The 23,713-nt window shown below is 38.5% G+C and overlaps 1 protein-coding gene across 13 annotated transcripts in view; it reads right to left on the bottom strand.

Annotated features, from left to right (window-relative positions):
• The window catches only part of CHRM2 (cholinergic receptor muscarinic 2), an 800,456-nt gene that overhangs the window by 586,053 nt on the left and 190,690 nt on the right, over positions 1 to 23,713 (bottom strand). For 11 of the 13 annotated variants that reach the window (XR_013829691.1, XR_013829693.1, XR_013829694.1 and 8 more), the window contains exons 3-4: positions 19,854 to 20,097; positions 18,221 to 18,328 (exon numbers count right to left, since the gene is read on the bottom strand). The exons of 1 other annotated variant lie outside the window; for it this stretch is intronic. The gene's annotated coding sequence lies outside the window, so the exon portion shown is untranslated. Of the gene's footprint in view, positions 1 to 18,220; positions 18,329 to 19,853; positions 20,098 to 23,095; positions 23,321 to 23,713 lie in introns of those variants that run through there. One more of the 13 variants, XR_013829702.1, reaches the window with a different exon arrangement.

Genomic DNA, 23,713 nt, shown 5'->3' with positions numbered 1-23,713 from the left:
CGTCAATTGACCCTCATCAAAGGAAAGCCTAAAAGAGTACTTTGGGAGAAAAGAAAATGGTCCCAGAAGAAAGGTCTACTATGAAAGTTACACTGACAACCAAAATTAATTGTAAACACGTGGAAGAATGTGTCAACACAGATATATATAAAAATAATGTGTAATTTATAGGATTATCAAAATAAAATCAGATTAAAATACCAGATAATACAATGATATTTGGGAAATGGGTTATTTGCATTAAAGCCTTCTAAGTTACTCGTTTCGATAGAAAATGGGGTAAAGACATTGACTAGTTTTATAATTAATTGTGTACATTAAAATTTCAAGAGTGCTACTAACAACCTGAAAATAGAGTATAAAACTTCCAAATAAGTAGAAATGAAAAAAGGAAAAATACAACAATTTTTTAATCTTAAATTGAACAAGGAAGATGAAACAAAAAAATGTACTGCCAACGGAGAACACAAATATGGTAATATGGGTAAAATTAAATTAAATTTAGCAATCCAAATAATTTAAATGAATAAAGCTTATTCATTAAAAGGAAAACATTCTCAAAAATTATTAAATTTCTGGTACTATATTACTTACAAAATACATACACATATCATAAAAACAGAAAGGATGAGAAATTATGTACCAGGCAAATACTATCCAAAATGAAGCTACGGTTTCTTTCATACAAATAAAACCAAAGGCCAAAGGCATTAATAAAGATGAAGAATACAATTCACCAAAAAGATACATCAATTTGAAATCTGTCAGTACTGAATAATATAGCTTCAAAATCAATAAAGCAAAAACTGAAAGAAACATAGGAGGAAATTGATAAATCTATCACCATGGTAGACAGATCTCAGTAATTAGTAGATAAACCAAATAAAAAAGAGATCATTTAATATAGAGAAAATCTGAACCACACATTAGCACCTTGATCAATGGGTTGGTGTAGAGCCATGCATTCAGTGTCATAGACTACATTTTTCTTTAGCATAAAGGGGCATCTATGGAAATTGCCAATACACTAAGCTATGAAACAAGTCACACACACACACACACACACACACACACACAGAGCAAAAGAACTGGAAAAAAATATAAACCATGATTTTCTAAGCACATGTAATTAATTTAAAATATACCAGAAAAAAAAATTCAAGGAAGAAATCATAATAGAAACTATAAAAAACTTAAAAGTGAATAACAATTAAAATACTGAATATTAAAAATGTATTAATGGGCTTCCCTGGTGGTGCAGTGGTCAAGAACCCACCTGCCAACGCAGGGGACACGGGTTCGAGCCCTGGTCCAGGAAGATCCCACATGTCACGGAACAACTAAGCCCATGTGCCACAACTACTGAGCCTGTGCTCTAGAGTCCGCATGCCACAACTACTGAAGCCTGCGCGCCTAGAGCCTGTGCTCCGTAACAAGAGAAGCCACCACCTGAGAAGCCCGCACACTGCAACGAAGAGTAGGCCCCGCTCGCCACAACTAGAGAAAGCCTGCCCACAGCAACAAAGACCCAATGCAGTCAAAAATAAAATAAATAAAACATAAATTAAAAAATATATATATTAAGGTAGTTAAAATTGTCCTTAAAGGAAAAATTTAGTGTTCAAACCTATATTTGAAATTTAAAAAAAAACAAAAAACTGAAAAATAGTGAGCTATGAATCCAATTCAAAAAGTTAAAATAACAAAATAAACACCAAATATAGTGGGAGGAAAGGGATTGCTCTAGTCTGAATGTTTGTGTCTGACTCCCCCCTCACCAAATTCATATGTTGAAATCCTAACTCCCAAAGGTGATGGTATTAGTAAGTAAGATCTTTGAGTGGAGATTTGGCCATGAGGGTTTCACCCTCATGAATGGGATTAGCGTCTTCATAAAAGAGGCTCCAGAGAGATCCCCTGCTTCCTCTACCATGTGAGGACACAGCAACAAGGCCCCAGCTATGAACCAAGAAGAGGGCCTTCATCAGAAGGCTACCATGCTGGTGGCTTGATCCTGAACTTCCAGCCTCTAGCACGGTAAGAAATAAATTTCTGTTGTTTATTAGCCACCCAGTCCATGGTATTATAGCAGCCTGCATGGACTGAAACAGGGATTTAGGAAAAAAAAGAATTAATAAAATAGACAAAAATACAAAGATACAAACTGCCAAACCAAACTAATACAGATACTGAGACAGTTTAATGTTGTATATATGGAATGTAACAAATGGAATCAAAAGGAGCATAAGTTGCTTCTATTTAAAATAAGAAACAAAGAGAAACTGAGAAAAGTTGAGCTTATGTATTTTAATAAATTTGAAGTCTAGTGAAAGAGGGGCTGGTATTCGTCTCCTTACCCCTAAATCTACAAATGTGATTATTCAAACCAGAATCACTGAAAGAGCAGCCCTGGATGGAATGACATTTTTGTGAGATCCAAGTATCTAGGGGGAAGTATGAAGGCAAAAGATCACCAGGGAGGCAATAGGGCTCCAGATGTGGGGAGGAAGAAGGGAACATGCTCAATACAGACTTTCTGCAACTCTTACATAATGTGCAATCATCACATCATATTACTCGGTGGGCAGATTCCTATCCTGTGGTCTGGCAAGCTTATGATGTGGAATGCTGTGCTCTGACTTTGAACTGGTTAACCATTTTCCTCACTACCCAACTTCCCTATCTTTCTTCTATGCTTTAATATTGCAAATCCCAAGAAAAATATTTTCCAAATTGTTCCAAGTAGTTGAGATAGTTGGCAAAACAAGTCTCTAAGAAATTTAAACTTCTGATCAAAGAAAATGTTGAATATGGTTTACTGTCAAGATGAGTTTCAGCTTTTAGGAACTAAAGGAAGAGTTCATAAAAAGAGGCTGAAAATCTTCTACATCGAACACTGCATTTTATTAATAAGTTCAATGAAAATCAGCTCAGGAAATCACAGGAGAGATTTTTTTCCCTTAATTCAGCTTTATTGACTCCCTTTGATTCAAAGCACCAATACTCATGTGGCAGAAATTTCCAATTGCCTCTTAAAAATTGGTTTATTTGATTTTATATGAGAGACTATGCTATGAAGATAGTTCAGTGAGTAAGATTTTTGCACACATTTTCATAGAGCGTTTCTTCTCTCCCAACAGTAAATATATTCACCTGGTAGCATCTCTGACTTGGAGTTATTGCTGAGGAAACAGCTAGGACTATTCTCACATCCAGCAATTTTTGAGTAGGTAGGTGCCATTCTAAAGAAACAAAAACAAAAATAGGATTTGGGACTAAGATGAAATAGCAACTTGAAAGAGAGAAAAGAAGGGAGGGAGAGAGAAAGAAGAGAAGTTATTGATTCTCCTGGGGAGAATTTCAACAGATACTTCACAAAAGAAGATATATGGATAGCAAAACACACATACACACACACACACAAACACACACACACACCAGAAGATGCTCACCATCTTTAGTCATCAGGCGAGTGCTAATATAGACCACAATGAGTTACTACTACACATCCACAGAGTGGCTTAAAGGAAAATGAAGCACTGGTGAGGATGGGATATGGAACTAGATGTCTCATACACTGCTGATGGGAATGTAGAATGGTGCAGTCACTCAAAAATACTTTGCCAGTTTCGTATGAAATTAAACATAAGACTCAGTAATTCCACTGCTAGGTATGTACCTAAGAGAAATGAAAATATACCTCCATGGAAAGACTTGTACACTAATGTCCATAGCATTGTATTCATAATAGCTTAGAATAGGAACTACTCAAATGGCCATGAACAGATGAATGAATACACAAAATACACATTAATAAAAAGCAATGAACTAGTGGTACAGGCAACATCATGGATGTACCTCAAAAAGATTCTGGAAGCCAGATACAAAGAGTACATACTGCATGATTCCATTCACATGACACTCTAGAAAATGCAAACTAGTCTATAGAGTTATGAAGTAGATTGGTGGTTGCCTGGAGTCAGTGGTAAAGAAGAGTTGAATGCAAAGGAGCATTAGGGAACTTCTGGAGTGATGAAAATATTCTGCATAGTGGCTGATGTAATAGTTACATAAATGTTTACATTTACCAAAACTCATCACTTAAAATGGGTGAATTTTGTTGAATATGAATTATACCTCAAAAAATGTGTAAGGTTTTAAACACGTATACACACACAGAAGGGACTTAGGAAGAATGAAGAAGATGGTGAGGGAATTAGAACAAGCTTTATTTGCCTCTGAAAAACAGAATAAGTGTTTTTGAAAACATGTCAGTTAGTGGTAGTGCAGTAACTGCCACAGCACTTTAGGTAGGAAGGAAAGGTGGAAGTCAGCCCTTCGGCTCTGAATCAAGTGGGCACAACATCTCCAGTGCGTCACCACAAGCTCTTGTCCTTGGTCGTTCTGATCAACTATTTTATCCATGACTTTACATTCTTTCAGCTCTACTGTCTTATGATTCTGTGTTCTGCAATAATGTACTGAAATTTATTTGTCAAGCCTACAGAAACCTTAAAGCTAGAAAGGATAGCTAGCTAATACTTTGGATGACAGCTTCAGGATTCAAAATCCTTTTGACATAGAGGAACACTGCACTGTAATCAACAAGATGAAATTTAAAAGGACAAATATCTTGAAGTTAGGTTTAAAAATTCAACTCTGCATACACAGATTTGGGATAATCTGGCTTCCTTTGAAGGAAAACAACAACAACAACAACATACTCTCCAAAGGAGAAAAAATCCTTTGTAATGGATTATATAGGTGTGTATGATTTCATTAATATAAAATTTTAGAAAATGCAAACTAATCTATAGTGGCATAAAGATCAGTGGATTCCTGGGGTCAAAGGTAGAGAGGCTATTGACAGGAAATGAGCATTGGGGAACTTCGGAGGTAGGATATAATATATATATATAATTTATTGCAAAATGATCAAGCCAGATTGTCAAATAACTATTAAAAATTTCATGCAATATTAAACTACATGAAGAGAAGTAAACATCCAGAACATTGTAAATCACAGCCTCATTGAGTTTTGTACTGGTCAAACCATATCTGAAATATATTCAATTATGAGTATCAGATTATAAAGAGGATACCTAAGAAAGACAGACAATCTGACGAGAAATTCTCCAAAACATGTCATGGATTAGAAGACTAAAGTGAAGAGAGTTATAGTAGTTTCCAAATATTTGAAGCATTGCAACATACAAGAGGAAGAGGAATAGAAAATGTACTGTCTTAAAAATTTAAGATCAATGTAAGTTTCAGAGAGGTAGAAATGCCTTTAAAATAAGAAAGAAGTCAAATATGGCAGCTAGTTCATTAGGTCTCAACTGTCTCTTGATGTACCATGTAACTTGTTATTGGAAGTAATTGTGCAAGGGATGCATGCAAATTATAGAGATATTAGAATAGGAATCCTACCATTAGGTGAGAAGTAAGACTGCATGTCACTGATTGGAAAATGGAGTAGGTGGAATTCAACCCAACTTTAATGATGGAAAATATCTGGAGAGGCAAAGAAAAAGGGCAGGTGGAAGTAGGAGGAAGTAAGGGGAAAAGATAGCACATGTATTGATGCAATGATGCCAAAGTCAAAAAATAAAAATAAAAGAATCAAATAGTGTAGCATGCCACAAGACACCAACCTGCCTAAAAGCAGTGTTCTTTGTTAAGGAATATTACCCTAATTAGTCTGGTAAGAAAAGCCTTAATATTAGGACAGGTGGTTTGATACTTGACTATTCTGAGCCAAAAGCTAGAAGGTGTTACTTTCAAATACATTTTAGAGTCGAATGCCTTGCTTCCTTGTTCACATCATTAATAAAGGGAGGTAATTCATGGGCAGACATCCACAGATTTTGCTCATGAGATTAAGAGGAAAACAGAAGAAGGAAGAAAGGGAAAGTGGGGAGAGTATTGAGAGAAAAAGACCAAAAAGATAAAGTAGAGTTATCATCAAACCCAAATTCTAGCTTGAGTTTGCTAAATTCAATGTTGAACTCTAATTTGTATGTTCAGGGGGAAATTAAGAGGAGGAGGTAATGGACGGGATAATAAAGAATTTGTGGACAACAGAATAACATCAACAATTGTAGCAACAACCGGAAGCGAAAAAGAAATGATCTTATGAGGAAAGGCTGATCTTTTGAGGTGATCCTCTGCGTCCAACTAGCCCATAGAATAGACTCTAGGCACTTGAGAAACTCCAAGCTGATGTTTGTTCTGAGAGAAAGAGAGCACACAAGCACGTCTGAGGCTCTTTTATTTGCTGTCTTTGTGTTTCTCCGTATTTGATAAGATGGATGGATTCTCTGCTTCATTGAGCATAATAGCTAAAGTGAATGAAAATTAAATGTTGACTGGGTCTGATTAAAATATAAATCTAAATACAGCAATGAGAGAGAGAGAATCAGGAAGTGAGGGGTAAGAGATTCATTAAATATTTATATATACAGAAATGTGGCTTTTAAATATCTTTGTAATGGGTTAGATGTCATAAAGCCATAGACAGAACAGTTTTACTTTAGCCTGCATATTACACCTATGCATTTAAAATTCCAGAAGCTGGACGTACCTACAGAGGCCAAAGAATTTTTATACCCCTAAAGCCTGAGGCAAGAGGTCAAAGAGCCAAAGCTCTTGTTATTTATATAAAGGAAGATGTGGAGGTTTTAGTCAAACACCTGTATATTCAAATGGCCGACAGATGTATGAAAATCGGTAAAACTTCAGATCTAGTCAAATGAGTGTAAATTAATGATATTATCTATCTAATGGATTGGTAAAAATTAAGATGAATCATATTTAATGATGAAGGGGGTGGTGGAATGGGCACAATAAAGGAGAATAAAGTTCTCAATACAGTCGAATATAGTGTATGTATTTTTTGGCCCAGTAATTTCACTTCCAGAAAAATATTCTAAGGAGATGAGGAAAGAGTATAAAGAAGTAAGTATGAAAATGTCTGAGGAAGCATTGACTGTTAGTATACTACGGACAATTTAAATGCCTACTAAGGGGGAATTGGAGTAAATAAATTATAGTTTATTCATAAAGTGAAATACTAGGTAACTGCTTAAAAGGATGCATTTATCATTAGGCATTAATATGCCATTATATATTATTAAGTGAAAATAAGATTGAAATATATATACAAAATTCTATGCAGGGAATTCCCTGGCAGTCCAGTGGTTAGGACTCGGTGCTTTCACTGCCGTGGGCCAGGATTTGATCCCAGGTCAGGGAACTAAGTTCCTGCAAGCCGCACCGTGCAGCCAAAACGAACAAAACACGCTATACTACATATTTGATATGTTTTAATTTAGGTAAATAAATAATCTGTGAAAAAGTCTAGAAGGATGTGTTTTTAACTGTTAATTACGTCTAGCTAGAATTATACAGAAGTTTTCACTTTCTAATCTATAAAGATAGGCTTTCAACTTTAAAATTTTGAGCGTGTATTATTTGGTAATCTGCAAAATCAATTAAGCGATTCAATATAGTAGACTCTGACATCTCTTAAGTGACGCTGTAGCCATACAGGTGGATGTATGAACGTAGGTGAACGTAGGTGAAATCACTGGAGTTGAGGAGTTTAATCATCTTTGAGGATAGATAATTGGATGTGTCATCCACATGCATTATGATGGCAAGAGACCGAGTGTAAAGAAAGAGAGTGAATCATATTATGACTTTAATAAACAATGCAGAAAGTGATAGACAATAAGAAAGGCCATAGGGCAGTATTGGGGTGGCATGAATCTTAAATGACTAAGGCCTTTGGCATGAGGATGGAAAAGGAAAGTCAGGAAGGAGCAGCAGGGAACTGGAAGAATGTCCACACCACTCTAGACCCTGCTGCTCTGTGCTGAGTGGCCTCTGAGGACAGGGCAACTATGGAGGCCCTGTTCCCTGAGGAGACCTAGTCAGAAGGGCCATCCAGGGAAGATGTTTCATTCATATAAAGATTTATTGAGCCTCTACTACACGCCAGTTACTGGATCAGTTCTTCAATAATAATGCTTATAGAAAACACAAGGTGAAAGGTCTTGACTAAATGAAAAAATAAGGGAAGAAAAAGCAGATAATAAAATGGAGATAAAAGTTCATGATCAGATAGCTTGTGTGGGTCTAGTCTTCTGGATAGTGACTAAGGATAGTGATGATAATAAGGTTTCTATTATAAGGGCTGCCTGGCAGGATACAGGGGTGAGTGAAAAAATGAATGACAATTTTGAAGATTCCGAAACACTGAATATATAGAGATGGAAATGTCAAGGCATGAATATATCCTAAAAGCCAGAGAGACGAGATTAGGTGTATGACTTTATCACCCTCTAGACTCTTGCTACTCAGAGTGTGGTCCAGGGACCATCAGCCTTGGCATCACCTGGGAGCTTGCTTGAAAGATGAAATCTTAAACTTACTGAATCACAACCTGCAATTTAACAAGCTCCCCCAGGTGATTCACAGTCATACTAATTGCTCTAGAACACAGATTACCAACTACTCAACCGTAAGTGGTGGAATTAGAGGTGGCGTTACAACTAGGATGCTAGGAATTACGCATAAACCTATATCCTGTTGTGTCTATGCAGCCATCTATTGAACTACTTACTGGTGGGAGTGTAAGGCTGGTGAAAACTTTTTTTTCCTGAGTTTCTTTAGAAAAAAAATGGGGGAGCGTTGTTGTAAAAGAAGACTACAGAAAAACAGATATGCAAAGCCATGACTATATGCTCCAAGAGACATTTGTGCCTAAGAGTGATTAGAAGTTGTTGAGAGAGCCATGAGGACTTACATCCTATTGAAGAGAGAATTCTGTTTCATAGAGAATTATAATGGGTACTGAGACTATATGCATGAGTTTAACTGGGCACGCTGGCCTCTGCCACTGCCAGAACCCTTAGGGACTGGGAGACCTAGAGCCATAGGATAAGTGAATGTGCTGTTCCAGGGAGTAGGACAGCACTAGGAAAGGGAGGGTTGCTAAACTGCCCTGTGGTGACATTATGACTCTAACGATAAAAGTGTACTTTATACTCCCCCAGACTCAGGCCAAGATACAATTTATAAGTGTATTACGAAGGAAGACATCAGCCTGGGCAATGAGGGTGGCCAGCAGGGAGAGGGTGGGGGCTTGAATTCACCTCAGTTTCCAGGGGGTCCACAAGAATCTGTCAGAGGTTCAACCTCAACCCACAGGAAGCCATCCCAACTGCAGGGCAGGCGGGAGGGAGCAGAGAATCCCACCCTTGGAGAAGCCAGCATTTGAGTAAGCTCCCTCTCAGGTGGGAGGAGTGGCTGATAGTCCTGCAGCTGCAAGACAGAACTGGGGCTCCAACCGTTCAAAAGCAAGCTCCCCTTCTTCCCACCTTCTGCTAAGGCATTGCCCTTCCTAGAGAAATATTTGGGAGAATCTGCCTCCTAGGGACAGTGAGCACGCTGAGTTGAGAGGAGGAACATAACTTCTTTACCTCCTTTGAGAAAATCCCCTGGAGTTAGCTGTATGAACAGACATTCCATGCCTGCTCAGAAAATTCTATCAGTGAACTTGCCTACACCTCTTCTTTTACTCCTCCTTCCCGTGCCCACCGCTACCCACCATTAGTTTAAAAATAAAATCAGTTTGGGCATTCCTTCCCCTGGATATGGATGTGGAAATTAACTTATGACAAGTCAGAGCACAGCCTAGAATGGTAGTTTAACCAGGGAACTGGGTAGGAGTCTCAGTTAAACTGGTAGGCGTATTATTTTTTACTATACTATTTACTTTTTTTGTGCTCCTCCCTTTGGAGAGACACAGTGTCTATATAAGTGCTTCTATATTACTTTAAATTGAATTATTGAAGATACTGCCAAGCACCCTCATTTGAGATACCTTCATCTTTTTCAAATCAATATCTGTCTCAGGAGAGCACTGTTAGAAATTAAAAGGGAGGAAAGGAAAAATATCCTTAGGTTATCAGTTTTTCATTGCATATTCAATAGGGGAATGGTAACTCAATTATTCTAGATCAGTTGGTAGCCCACTTGGACAAAAATGCCCTTCTTCAGCAACAAAAAGGGCTCCTTACGGATGAGTTTGGCTGGAGAGCTCTGAAATGCCAGAAGCCCTGACTCAGGGGCATGAACAAGACAACCTTGCAGAGACTTCTTCACTCTACTGCACTTCCTTAGCATTCACTTGGATTTCATCATTCAAAATGGATAGACATCTTAGCATTCTCTAAAATTCCTCAAATTCTTGGAGGAGCAAATCAAAATCACTACCCTGTGTGTCCAGTAGGGGGCCAAGTGCTATCAGCATGATCCAAAGTAACTGAACCTGTCTAGGATCATTTTCCAAATCTTCTACACTTAATTTTATTTGTCTTCTCTTTGATTTCATGACAGTCCATGGAGGGACAGCTGAATTATGCTAAAATGATAGGCAAAGAGTGACATCCCTGAGTCATAGTCAATTCATTTTCATAACTGAAGTAATCACTGATTCTTGCAACATCACTTGGACTGAAATATGGAGGACTTGTTTTGTTCTTGGAGGTTACTGAAAAAGCTACATCATGACATAGCTGAGAGAATTATTCCTGTCACTGTAAAAGCAGATTCAGATAAACTGGCCAGTTATCTGCTTCATTATTTGCCCACTGTCTATCATGATAGCTGAAACAAAAATTCATGACAGAACAGTTGATTTAGGCGTGCTATATAAATAAAGCCTGAATGTATCTGCCATGGACATATGTTATTTTTCCAACTTTTATAAACAATGGATCAATTTGCTGGCAAAAGTCTCTACAAACCAACCATTTCACCGGCTTACAAAACATTCCACCATGGGAGAGAAAGTGAAAGAGAGAGAGAGATTTTTTTTCTCAAGCAATGTTGTCTTGCATATATGCAAATAAATAAATAAATAAATAAATGCTTTCATTTTTGCAAGGCCCCACTGAAAAATATAAAGTGTGCATTATGCTTCCATGATACAAAGTATGGGCAAGTATCCAGCCACTTAAGGTTTTTTCATTAATTTTTCAATGCATTTCACATCTACCTACAATTTTGTACAGTGCACATAAACTAGAATAACAACAGTCAAAATATAACATGATGTCCACTCCCAAAATGAACCAGTTGGCAACTGTAAGCTGCTTCCATCCTGAAAAATGTGTAGTCACAGTCATTTACGGGGCAATAACCAATTGTTGGCCCCTGAGAAGAGACAAAATCAGGATGCACTATGTAATATAAACCTTTTTTTTTTTTTTTTTTTTTTTTTTTCCGTTATGCGGGCCTCTCACTGTTGTGGCCTCTCCCGTTGCGGAGCACAGGCTCCGGATGCGCAGGCTTAACAGCCATGGCTCACGGGCCCAGCCGCTCCGCGGCATGTGGGATCTTCCCGGACCGGGGCACGAACCCATGTCCCCTGTATCGGCAGGCGGACTCCCAACCACTGCGCCACCAGGGAAGCCCTAAACCTTTTATAATGACTTAAAACTCTTATTAAATTTATTTTGTGAATTCTATTATTTTAATTATTTAAATGTTACGTCTTCTAATGTCAAACACCTAATTTCACAGTTTTACTACAAAAATTATCAGTAGTGACAGGAATATGAGGGTGCAAATAGTGAAATAAGGGGAAGTCATTTAGAGGTATTTAAAGATTTAATTAAACAGTCATATTTATACTTGTTTTTTTTTTCTTGCTGGAAAAGCATTAATAAATCCACTTTGCAATGGTGTAAGACTATAGTTTTTAATGTGCTTTGACTACATTAAATGTCTAATATTTTAAATCTGTCTAGAAGGAAACATCTATACGATGTGTTTTTTGTTTGTTTGTTTTTTGTTTTTTTGCGGTACGCGGGTCTCTCACTGCTGTGGCCTCTCCCGTTGCGGAGCACAGGCTCCGGACGCGCAGGCTCAGCCGGCCATGGCTCACGGGCCCAGCCGCTCCGCGGCATGTGGGATCCTCCCGGGCCGGGGCATGAACCCGTGTCCCCTGCATCGGCAGGCGGACTCTCAACCACTGCCCCACCAGGGAAGCCCCCAATGTCATATTTTAAACAAAGAAATAAGAAACCAGCTAAAACTTTTTAAAGACTCATAGGTCTAGCCTTAAGTGTCAAGGCAAGGAATACAATGAGTAGGAGGTGGAAGGAAGGGTGAGTGGCTCCCAAAAGCATATAGAAAGACAATGGAAATCTTGCAAGTCAATTCACATACCAGATAACAAACTGTATGATTTACTGATAGATAGACAGATAGATAGATAGAGCTGAACAAGAATCAGCATAAGGCATTTCACAACTCTTTATGAAAAGATTAATCTGATACTGACATCTGAAAGAGACCTCATAAAAGTATACGTATAGCTGAGTCACTTTGTTATACAGCAGAAACTAACACAACAATGTAAAGCAATTATACTCCAATAAAGATGTTTTTAAAAAAATCGTGTTAAACATCCTTACACACATTTTTCTAAAAAACAAAAATACCTCATTATAAAATTATCCTATGGCATGCATTTTGGGGCAGCTCTAAGACAAAGATGCTGCATAGATATTTGGAATCTGTAAGATTCCCAGATTGGACTGGTGTAAAATGCAAGCATGTAAGCAGGCCCAATGCTTCCCAAAGAGCACAATGCATGCTCTCGGAGGTTCCTCAAATGGCATATAGACATTAAATAGCATCAACCCCCATAGAAAAAGTTACTTCCTCTTCGATCAATACGATTATGTCAAGAAACAGCTCTCGTGTTAGTGCTGTTGTGTCATCAAAAACTCTCCAGCATGTGGTAAACTACCCTTAGTAAACAGAAAACAAACGAAACAAAACAGAAAACCGGTAAGCAGACGTCTATTTAACAGGCATCCAAATACACTTCTACTTCCTGGGTTGAAAGTCACAAACTGAGATTAAGGTCATGGTATTTCACCAAAGGTTTTCCAAAAGTGTGTGTCTTCCTCTTCTTGGACAGGAAATAACCTTTAGGGAGCTTCAACACAGACATGCCTTTAGAATTGACTGATACAAAGAGTGTTCTGTGTTTTCTTGACCTCATACTTCTGTGGTCAAGATCTTTATCACATGAGGAGCATTTTAGTTTTAGTGTTCCATCACAACTGATGATGCCAAGCACATTCAAGGGACATTTAAGTTTTGCGGGGCTTTCTTTTCTTTCACATTTCTACCTTCAACCAGTCCTGATGTTACATAAGGCAGACATCCAGCATAATATTAAGGTTGATTTTCTGTCAACTGGAAATTGCTCTGGATGTCATAGCATGGATATAACAGTGATAGATTACCTGACCAGATCAACTGATCCCCTGCCGCTATATACTTATTTATAATTAAAATAAAGTAAAATAATATAATAATAGCAACATCTTAATTAAAAGAGGCTAATAGATAACTTACAAAGGGAATGTGACCAAGGAAACGATAAAGTGAATTTTTGTTTGCCTGCCTGGTCAGCTTCCTGAAGTGCATCAGTGGTTCCAAAAATTCCCCATTAAGGAACCATGGCCCATCAGAACCCTGCACCTCAGCGACTCCACGTGGCTGCAAATGCCACACTTAAAGAAGCCCAGTACCCTTGCCTATGCTGCCTCTATTCCTGAATGACATCGCCTGCCTCCTTCACACTGGAGTCTCTGCCAGTGCTAGGCTTATCCCCTCCAGGAAGTCTGCTTCACTTGCCGTATGCAGTGTTAGGTTTTCTCTCACTCTAGTCCCCTAGTACTTTACATGTACTCCTAACTTACAGCATACAACACACCATGGGCATATTTGTTTGCATGTCAGTTTCCCAGAAAACCACCCTCCCCTCAATGCAAGATGATGGAGGACAAGACTGTATTATTAACCATCTGTGTATCTCCAGCCACAAAACCTAGCAAGGTGTTGTCCTTTGGGAGCTATGTAATACATCCATGTTGAATGAGTGTATTAACAAATTACCTCAAATTTGCTGCAAATTTCTGCACTGTGGGAAAATCAGAGAAATCCTCTTGCCATCTCTTATATATGGTGCGGGGTGCCGGGAAGGTCTGGTACATGAGTTCAGAAATGTAACTGAATGAATCTCCAAGCTGTGCTCATGAGGAATCCAAGAGGAGATGAAGTCCAAGTTTCTTATGCTTTAAAAATGCTTATTATTGAATATCTCCTACTTTAAATTTTTAGCTGAGAATGCTATATTACTTACAGGGAACTTGCTTGTACTAACAGCCTCGCATTTGTCATTTAAATAGGACCCTCTATCATTTTTCCTTAGTTTGTTAGTAGCTGTCACGTATAAAATTACCACAAATAAAAGATGGAGGTGGAATATAAATGTTCAGAGACAACACAGCATGGCAAGCAGAGGGGAGAAAGGAGGTTGCACAACACTTGCCTGGTTCCCCAAGGGACGAGGAATTTAAGGCAAGTCACATAAGGAGCCCAGCGGCTGTTCAGCCGATACATACGCATATATGTATGTATATATGTATACTGTTCTTTTCTTGGAAGTGTAATCTTTTTGGATCTTTTTGATTCACTATGTTGTGCAGGCTTCTGCTGCTATAACAAAATACCATACCTCTTTTTGTTTCAGGAAGCTAAGGCTAAGTTACTTCCTGAAATCCTTCCTCGGCTTCCAGGCTCTTTTTTTTTTTTTTTTTTTTTTTTAAGCATTAAAAGCACACACACAAAAGTCAAAACAGCATACAGGAATATAAAGTGAAAAGGAAGTTTCTACCCTTCTTCTTGTCCAGGCTCTTTTACCACAAAGAAATTTAATTTCAGCAAGGAAAAGCCAGAGAGGGAGTTTCCCGGGTGGGAAAGCAAATGAGAAGGGGAAGAGGAGGAGGACATATTCTGACAGAGTCAGGGCACCAAAGATTTTGTGACCAGTGTCACCAAAACACTTATGCACAGGTTCATGAATAGGGTGGGACCCTGCAAACATAAGACCTGGCTTGCAGGTCAGCCTCTGGTTCAGGTTAGCTGGGTAATTAAGGGCATGTCATTTCCCACTCTGAGATTCAGTTTTATTATCTATAAAGTGAGGAATTTGTCCTTTCCAGGTTTGATTTTCTGTGCCATTGTTGTTTCCTGCTTTAACTCACATCAAATCTAGTAAATGGGAACCACTGACTTATTCAAGGGATATTAATTTGCCTCTAGTCTGTAAGGTCAAGAGAAATAATGTGGTTAAAAAACAGAACTGGTATTTTCCTTCTTCTTGCCAATTCAACAAACGTCAGAGACAAGGAAAGGCTTTGCTTAAGACTGAAACAGCATGTTCTAACTGGTGCCACAATGTACAACATACATCACGGGGAAAGCATTGCCAAGCAGAGAAAAGCAAAACTTTAATTTTTTCCACTTGGAATTAAAAGTGTTTTTCATTGCATTTTCTGCCTACGGCTTTAGAGTTTCAACCAGGTGCTGTATAGCTGATGAAAGAGAGCTTAGCGTTGGATGACCGTTTACGTTTTATCTCCTTCGGCTCTACCGCAGAACGGTGAATTCAGAGTTGTGCCCTCTAGTGGAGAACCACTCTGATTGCAAGTTTCTTTTACTGGGAAGGAGAATCAGGTCTTCAACCACTTGGGATTTTTGTGTGACAGGGCACCGTTTCAAATGATTTATGTCTTTCATGGTCTGATACTTATCTGTGATACAGCATAAAGAGCACTCAAGACTTGGAGTTAAAGAGTCCCAAGTCTGAGTCCTAGGCTGGCCATCATGTAACTATGTAAATTTGGGAGTTAATCTCTGAAAGTCCCAGTGCTTCCATCAATTACGTGAGTTTTATCTTCCATGTTGCGCTGTTGTGTTAATTAAACGAAGTGATACATCCACATGTGCTTTTTAAAATATAAACTATTTTTATTATAAGTAAAGTTAAAAAAAATATTTAGTCCCTTGAAAGCCTAAATCAATATTAAGAAAGTACATCTCTGAATACTAGGTGAATCAGCATATATTTGAATTTTTTGAGAGCTTTTTTCATATTTCTCCTCTTTGTCAATCTCCTCTCACACTTATTCAGCATCTTCTCTGAACTCACAACTGCGTTATCAAGTAAAAAATCTTAAATGAAACTTGAATAATTTACTTAAGAATTATCTGAATTCAACTGAAGAGTTAGTAAGAGATCTGCCAAGTTCCTGGACTTAAATAAAAACAAAATTTACAATAGTTAACAAAATCCAATAATTTAATTAAAAATTGCCGCCTATAGGAAGCCCACTTTAAATAAGAATATATAAAGTAAAAGTATGGTAAAAATATGACATTTTAACGTTAGTCCAATTGAAGATGAAATTCCTTCCCAAAGAGCTTCTCTACAAGTTACTTCTCTACAGAAAAAGCATCTGAAATGTATGAATGACTATCTATGGATGGTGAGATTATCCATCATTGTTTTTCTTCTTTTTATTGTTCTATGTTAACAATATATCACCAACATTATTAAGTTAAAAGCATTATCTCAAACCAATTCAAAGTAATGGGTAATTCTGTGTGAAGTGGGAAAATGGTGGAAATTGACATAGATGTTTGTCATTTTAACTACCTAACCAGGTATAAACCTCCCCTCCTCTGTCCCCAGTACTCTCCAGGAAGCACACACACCTTGTTACATACAAGACAGTAGCAGACTGTACTTGCAAAGCATTCCTCCTGTTTCCCCAGATGTGTTTATGTATCATCACAGTCCACACACAGCACCTACCCTTCCTCCTGCTCTCCATCACACGTTTTTGAGATTAAGAACTTTTAAAATTAAAAGAATAGTCAGTAATTATGTAATATAACATTTTTCTGTTTGAAAATAACTGATTAACATTCCACTATAACCAAGCAAAGTAATTGATCTTTCCAGGTCTGCCTCTATAGTAATACTACAGAATCAGAGAGAAAAGCCATGTTCAAGATTAGCAAGGAAAATGGATGAGGAGGGAATGTCAGGAGCAGTGCAGTGACATTGAGGATGGGAAGGTGGGGTTTAACTGGGGCAGACTTGAGGGTCTGAAACAGATGGCTGAAGCAAAGTACACGTGGGAAGGATAGGGAGGAATTAGTGTTCAGCCCAGCCCCTCCAAGTGCCCTCTGTCTTCACGTGTAGGTTCTGATGCCAACTTAAACCTCCGAGAAACCCTAGGACTACAGAACTCCTGCACTCTGAGCCACGGGAAAGCTCTAGCTTCCCAGAGACACCAGATTGTCTTCCTGAATCCCCTACCAGACGAATCAAGGTCCCTTCTTCTACTTTCTCACAACACCCTGAACTTTCCTTCACGGGACTTACTACAATTTAAGTATAAATTTATTTATGTGAATAGTGAACCTTGTAATCAATGGGATTCTGAGAGAAGGGTTAAAATGGTCCCAATTTATACATGATCAAAAAACTCAGGACTCTATGGACAGACCCCCAAAACTGCTAGCCTGGTTAGCGTTTCCAAATCTCTCCATAAAGTCAGTCCCAGACTTCTTACAAGTATGTGTAAAACCTTACAAGTCTGAGTTATTATCATTCAGGTTCAGAATTATTGTAAATCATCTCATCAAACTCTTTAACTTTTATAATAGATTTTCTAATTAGTGCCCTGAACCACAAGAAGCAAAACAGAGCAAAAGAGAGAACGCATTTGTATTTCCCTTTATTGAATACCTTTAATTATGGATCTAGAGCAACTCCGTAATGAATAAAAAATGAAATTACTTGTAGCAGTGGACTTGCACTGCTCAATCCACATTATTCTTTCTGCTCTGCATAATCTGTGGACTGGAAACTAATTATGTAACTACCAATGCATCTACTTTAACCCTGAACCCTCACAGCATTAACCAACTAATCTACTCGGCACACAACCTCACCCACACCGAGAACCATAAAGCAACAGGAGCCCTAAAACCGTGTGCTCCTTCTCCATTTGCTCTCCCTCCCCAAACATCTGAGCTTCCCTCCTGATGGCCCATCTGAGTTCAGCTCCCAGCAATCAAAACAGCAGCTGCACAGCACCCTCCCAACCAATCTAACTACAAGTTAAAGAAAAAAGATAGAACGAAGAGATGATTGTAAAAAATTCAGTTAACCTCTTAGAAGCGTAGAAAATATGATTTCTCTCTAAAGATATCGAAATGAACTTTTGAATTTTGCTTATCCATCCCCCAAAAGGAACTTTGATGGTGCTCCTACCAGAATTGTGTATATGAGGCTCTGAGGAATTGCTCCTTTGGTCTAGTTTGCCTTCGTAGTCCTCCTCTGTTTTCCAAAGACTTTCCTCCTTGTCAAGTATTCTGGGTCCTAGAAACCAAAGGAAGTTATGCTCCTTCTCTTAGATGAAAATTTAAGTCATGTATGGGTTTTATTTATTTTTTTAATTGGGGTATAGTTGTTTTACGATATTGTGTTAGTTTCTACTGTACAGCTAAGTGAATCAGCTCTATGTATACATATATCCCCTCTTTTTTGGATTTCCTTCCCATTTAGGTCACCTCAGAGCACTGAATAGAGTTCCCTGTGCTATACAGCATGTATGCCTTTTAAAAAGAACACTGTTTGAGTGAAAATATACAGTATTGAGAATCCAAAAAAACAAAACAAATGAACAAACCTAGCAACACAGAAACAGATTAACAGATATAGAGAACAAACTGATGGTTGTCAGAGGGAAGGGGCTTGGGCAAAGTAGATGAAGGAAGTTAAGAGGTTCACACTACTACATATAAAATAAATAAGTCACAGGGATATAATGTACAGCACAGGGAATATAATCAATAATAATGTGTATGGTACACAACACATAAAAATATCTAATCACTATGCTGTACACCTGAAACTAATATGATACTGTAAGTCAACTATACTTCAATAAAAAAGTAAATAAATAAGATAAAAAGGACTCTGTATGATATTATAATGGTGGTTACATGTCCTTATACATTTGTCCAAACCCAGAGAATGTACACCACCAAGAGTGAACCTTAATGTAAAGCATGGACCTTGGGTGATTATGATGTGTCAAGGTAGGTTCGCCAGTTGCACCAAATGCACCACTCTGATGGGGGATAGTGACAGTTGATAGTTGATAATAGGGGAAGCTGTGCATGTGAGGGGGCTGGGGGTATATAGGAAACCTCTGTACCTCCCTCTCAATTTTGCTATAAACCTAAAAGTGCTCTTAAAGAAGTAAATCTTTAAAATAATAATAATAAAAAGAAATCTTTACCCCAAAGGAGTTTCCTTACACAAAATGTTTATCATGGAGCATTGATTTTTTTTTCTATTGTCATCATTGTCAATAGAGTAATGTACAGTAGGGAGGTCTCCCTGAAGGAGTTAGCGGGCTTTGTGTACAACCCCTTGTTTACTCTACCTCATTTCATAGGGAAGCTTAACCACCTGTTCGTTGAAAGGTTCTCCCCACAGGCATTTTATTCCCTCTCCAACTGTTCATCCTCATCCCCACTGTTAAGTAATAAAGGGATCAATACCATTAAGTAGGTCATGATGTTGAAACCTTATGATGAAAAAGTTTCTTGATAGAGATAATCCCCATTTCACTAAAATCTTTACATCCTGGGGAAACAAAAACAACTACCCTTGTTATTACTGACCAAAAAAAACCAGACTAAAAGCTGTCTGTAGTATATGCACTTTAGGGTCTGTTTGCTCAGAACGATCCTCCTTTATTTGGGACATTCCCCTGAGAGTATCTTTTTTGTTTTTTACCCCTGTGATGATGTCAGCATCATAGTGCTGTGATGTGGCTGTAACTGACTGGCCAGCAGTTGGCATCTCAATGAAGCTGGACCAATTAAGTGCTCACCTTCAGAAATCTCAGCTGGGCTCTGAGAGATGTCCCAGTCTCTGGGCTGTGATGGATTATGGTGGGAGTGGAATCACTGTAATGTTCACACTCCAGAAGAGAGGTCCCCAAACTTCTACTGCAGAAACCCGTAAAGTATTCCAAGTTTCCATTCATCTCAAAGCAGAGCTCTTCATCTTTTTCCCAGCATCTGTGAGATACCACAAAATTCTTTCTTTCTTCTATAAGCTACCTCACTTCCTTTCTGTAATAAATAATAATGATTTGTTTAATGCATCTTTTTCTGAAAACTCATTAGGGTGGCACGAAGTGAAGCAAATTATTTATACTTAGTCGTATTCCTGATACAGGTTACCACCATTGCTGGTGTTTTTAAGAGGGTAGGAATGTTCATCCCTCCCCTCACTTCCCTATAAAGGAACACTTTCTGTCCAGTCTCGTTGAGCTTTTCTCCTAGATAGAAAGAGTTCTTCATCTGATGGGCAGAATCTGAGACCATAATTCAGTCTTTATATATACAGAGAGAGAGAGAGAGAGAGAGAGAGAGAGAGAGAGCGCCGGGATACTATATCTTAAAAGGCTTAGAGACTTGTACGTTCTCTCTCTTTGACTTACTAGGCCCATTAACATTGGGCTCTCTTGCCCTCTCTTGGTCTGTCTTCATGCTCCCCTTGCCCAGGCCCAGACAGCATCCTCTCTCCAATCCTACATTTATGCTCTTATTTGGATTAGCAAAGCAAGCTATATAGATCTTGACCCTAACGCTGGCTGGGTAAGTAGACTGGTGATCTTCAGACCAGCTATTTTTAGATATGTCAGAGTCATGACAACTACTCAAAGGAGACTTTATTTAGATTTCCATACCTAACTTACTGAAAGGATTTTCCAACATCTTCTAAAGGCAAAGCAAAACATTTAGTTCAGATAGTGGGCATTTGGCCATTTATTTTTTTTGATTGGTATTTTACTCCCTGTTTTCCCTTATATCAGAGCTTCTTAATTCAAAACTAAAGAGAATATTAGTAAAGAGTAGAATTTAGGTATTAAATTTCACCTCACATCCCTTTGGGTCATGATTCATTCTTGGTATACTGTACACAGGTTATCCTGTATCCAGCTCAGTGGTTCTCAATGTGGGCTTCTAATTAGACTCTCCTGGGAAGCTGTGAAAACTTGCAGTGCTCAGACAGCACTCGTGTCAAACTAAACCAGAATTTCTCTGGGTGGGAACCAGACAGCAGTGAATGTGCAATAAAGGTTGAGAGCCATTGCTATGTCTACTACTCTTTCAACGACCCTCATGACTCTCCTGTTGTCTTTTGACAACAGGAATCTCCTGATCAACCAAAGAGCACAGAGCCCAAACAGAAGCAAGGAAGGGCTAAGGGAGTCGAGGGAAAAAAAAAAAAAAGTTGGGCTTGTGCGCGGCAAACTCAATGGGTTGTAGCAGTAGGAACAAAAGTCTTGTGCCAGATGATTTATTATAGAAGGACAAACTGCTTTGATTGGAATTGTATTGATCTCAATGGACAAACTTAATGGGAAAAAAGATCAAGTTCTGAAATTAGGTAAAAAACCCCAACATATATATATGGGATGAGAGAGAGAGGACTAAAGATGAATAATTAAAGTTGAGAAAATTTAGGTGCATATCGGTCTGCTCGGGCTGCCATACCAAAATACCATAGCCGGTGTGGCTTAAACAACAGAAATATATTGTCTTATAGTTCTAGAGGCTAGAGGTCCCAGATCAGGATGCTAGCATGGCCAGTTTTTGGTGAGAGCTCTCTTCCTGGCTTGTAGGTGGCTGCCTTCTCTCTGTGTGCTCACATAGTGTTTTCTTGGTGTGTGCAAGGAGAGAGAGGGAAAGAGACAGAGACAGAGAGAGGGAGGGGGAGGGGAAAGAGGAGGTGAAGGGGGAGAGGGAGGGAAAGAGGGAGGGGGAGGGAGAGAGAAGGGGAGAGGGTTCTGGTGTCTCTTCCTCTTCTTATAAGAGCCACCAGCCCTATCAGATTAGGGCCCCACCCTTATGATCTCACTTAACCTATATTACCTCCTCACAAATATAATCACTTTGGGGATTAGGACTTAAACATATGAATTTGGGGAACAGGAGGGAAGGATGTTTCAGTCTACGGCAAGGTGTTTTGGTTCAGTCTAGACAAACTATAAGTCAATAATGATTGCTAAAATGTGATTGTATGTCAAGATACATAAAAATAATAGTGATTATTTATTGAAGTTTACCATGTGGCAGGCACTATACTACAGATAGCACACTTTTACAGTATAACACACATGGACCTGTTTACACATTATATCATTTAGAGTATGGAGAGAAACAAACAGGATTAGCCGGAGAAGGCCTCTGGACACTCATAATAATGGAGAAAGGAGATTTCCCATTCCCAGTATGAGCTGGTTGTGTCTAGCTATTGTGTACCTAGCACAATACCAGGGCACCATATCCTCCAATAGCCTGAAGTCAATTTCTCAGAAAGTCACCAGGCACTAGCAGCTGGTTCTCAGACGACTCCCTGAAGCTGTCGCCCAAGACCTGATCCTTTATTCCCTGAATGAAAACTGTTTCTCATATTTGCATTATATGCTGGTAGCTAAAGAGGCTGGGTACCCCCCCAACCCCGCCAACACAAGCCAATCCAAAATTGTGTAGCTTCTCCCAGACTCCCAAAGGCATCTCTGTGATACGGGACAGCATGCCTCTTCTTACTGAACTTTGGCTGGTCAACTTCCCCAAAAAAGCCTCTTTCCCAGGTAGAGCTGTTTATAACCTGGTGCTTCTCTAACTTTTATAGGCATATGAAACATCTGAAAGATTTTGTTAAAATGCAGATTCTGAGTTACCCGGTTTGCAAGGGAACCCAAGTTTCTGCATTTTTAACAAGCTCCTGCTGCTGAAACAGGGACTGCGCTCTGAGTGGCAAGCATGTTTTGAGGAACATACTTTGTGATATGGTGGTATTTTCCATCTCTCACCTCCCACCTCCCCATCAGTCCATCAATCCTCACAGCAATCTCCTGAAATATTCTTGTGTATACTCATCATTTTGTGTATTAGAAAATTAAGGCTCAAATAGGCTATGGAGTCATAGAGAAGAGACTGTCCCTGGGGTTTCAATTAAGTTGCTTTTTTTCTTTTTTTGCAAAAGGGACACTGTCTTTCTTCTCTCGTCTTTCTCTTTACAAATTCACTGATTTTATTCTGAAGGATTAGAACTCACTGTACGATTACAGAAGCGAACTCTGGGAAAGTACGTAGAAGGATCCTGGACTTTGATGTGAATCACAACTCACCAATCAATTCACTGTCTTTCCCAGACCTACATCGCTATAATTTAGTAGATGGCAGCTACGGTTGACTTGAGAAACAGCTATGGGGCCACCAGCCTGGTACTTTTGTAACTTTTTATGTTTTTCTTTCTTCTTATTTTTCATAAACCCCTTGGTACCTCATACACAGAAGAAAGGGTAAAAGAATGAATAAAGGTATAGATAAGTAAACGAGATTCCCATGTTAGATCCAAAGATTGAGTAATGTTACTCTCCTCTATGAAAACCAGCAGAGGGAGAGACAAACATAAATACACACACATATGCATATACATACACACAAACATATTTCTTACTGTTCAGTATCATACATATTTAGATTTAAATTTGTATAAAATGTACATAAAAGATAGATATGTACATATCATAAGAAATATGCGTAAGGAAGCAAATATTTTTAGCCCTTATGCATGTCCTTCGAATGAACTAATCAGGAGCATTTCAAAATGAAGGCAAAACCACATGATTCAAAAAAGAGATAAATTAAACTCATGAGCTGGTCTGTATTC

Source organism: Stenella coeruleoalba (genome assembly GCF_951394435.1).
Source record: "Stenella coeruleoalba genome assembly, chromosome: 9".
Classification (NCBI taxonomy): domain Eukaryota; kingdom Metazoa; phylum Chordata; class Mammalia; order Artiodactyla; family Delphinidae; genus Stenella; species Stenella coeruleoalba.
This window is presented reverse-complemented; position numbering and strand designations above follow the sequence as displayed.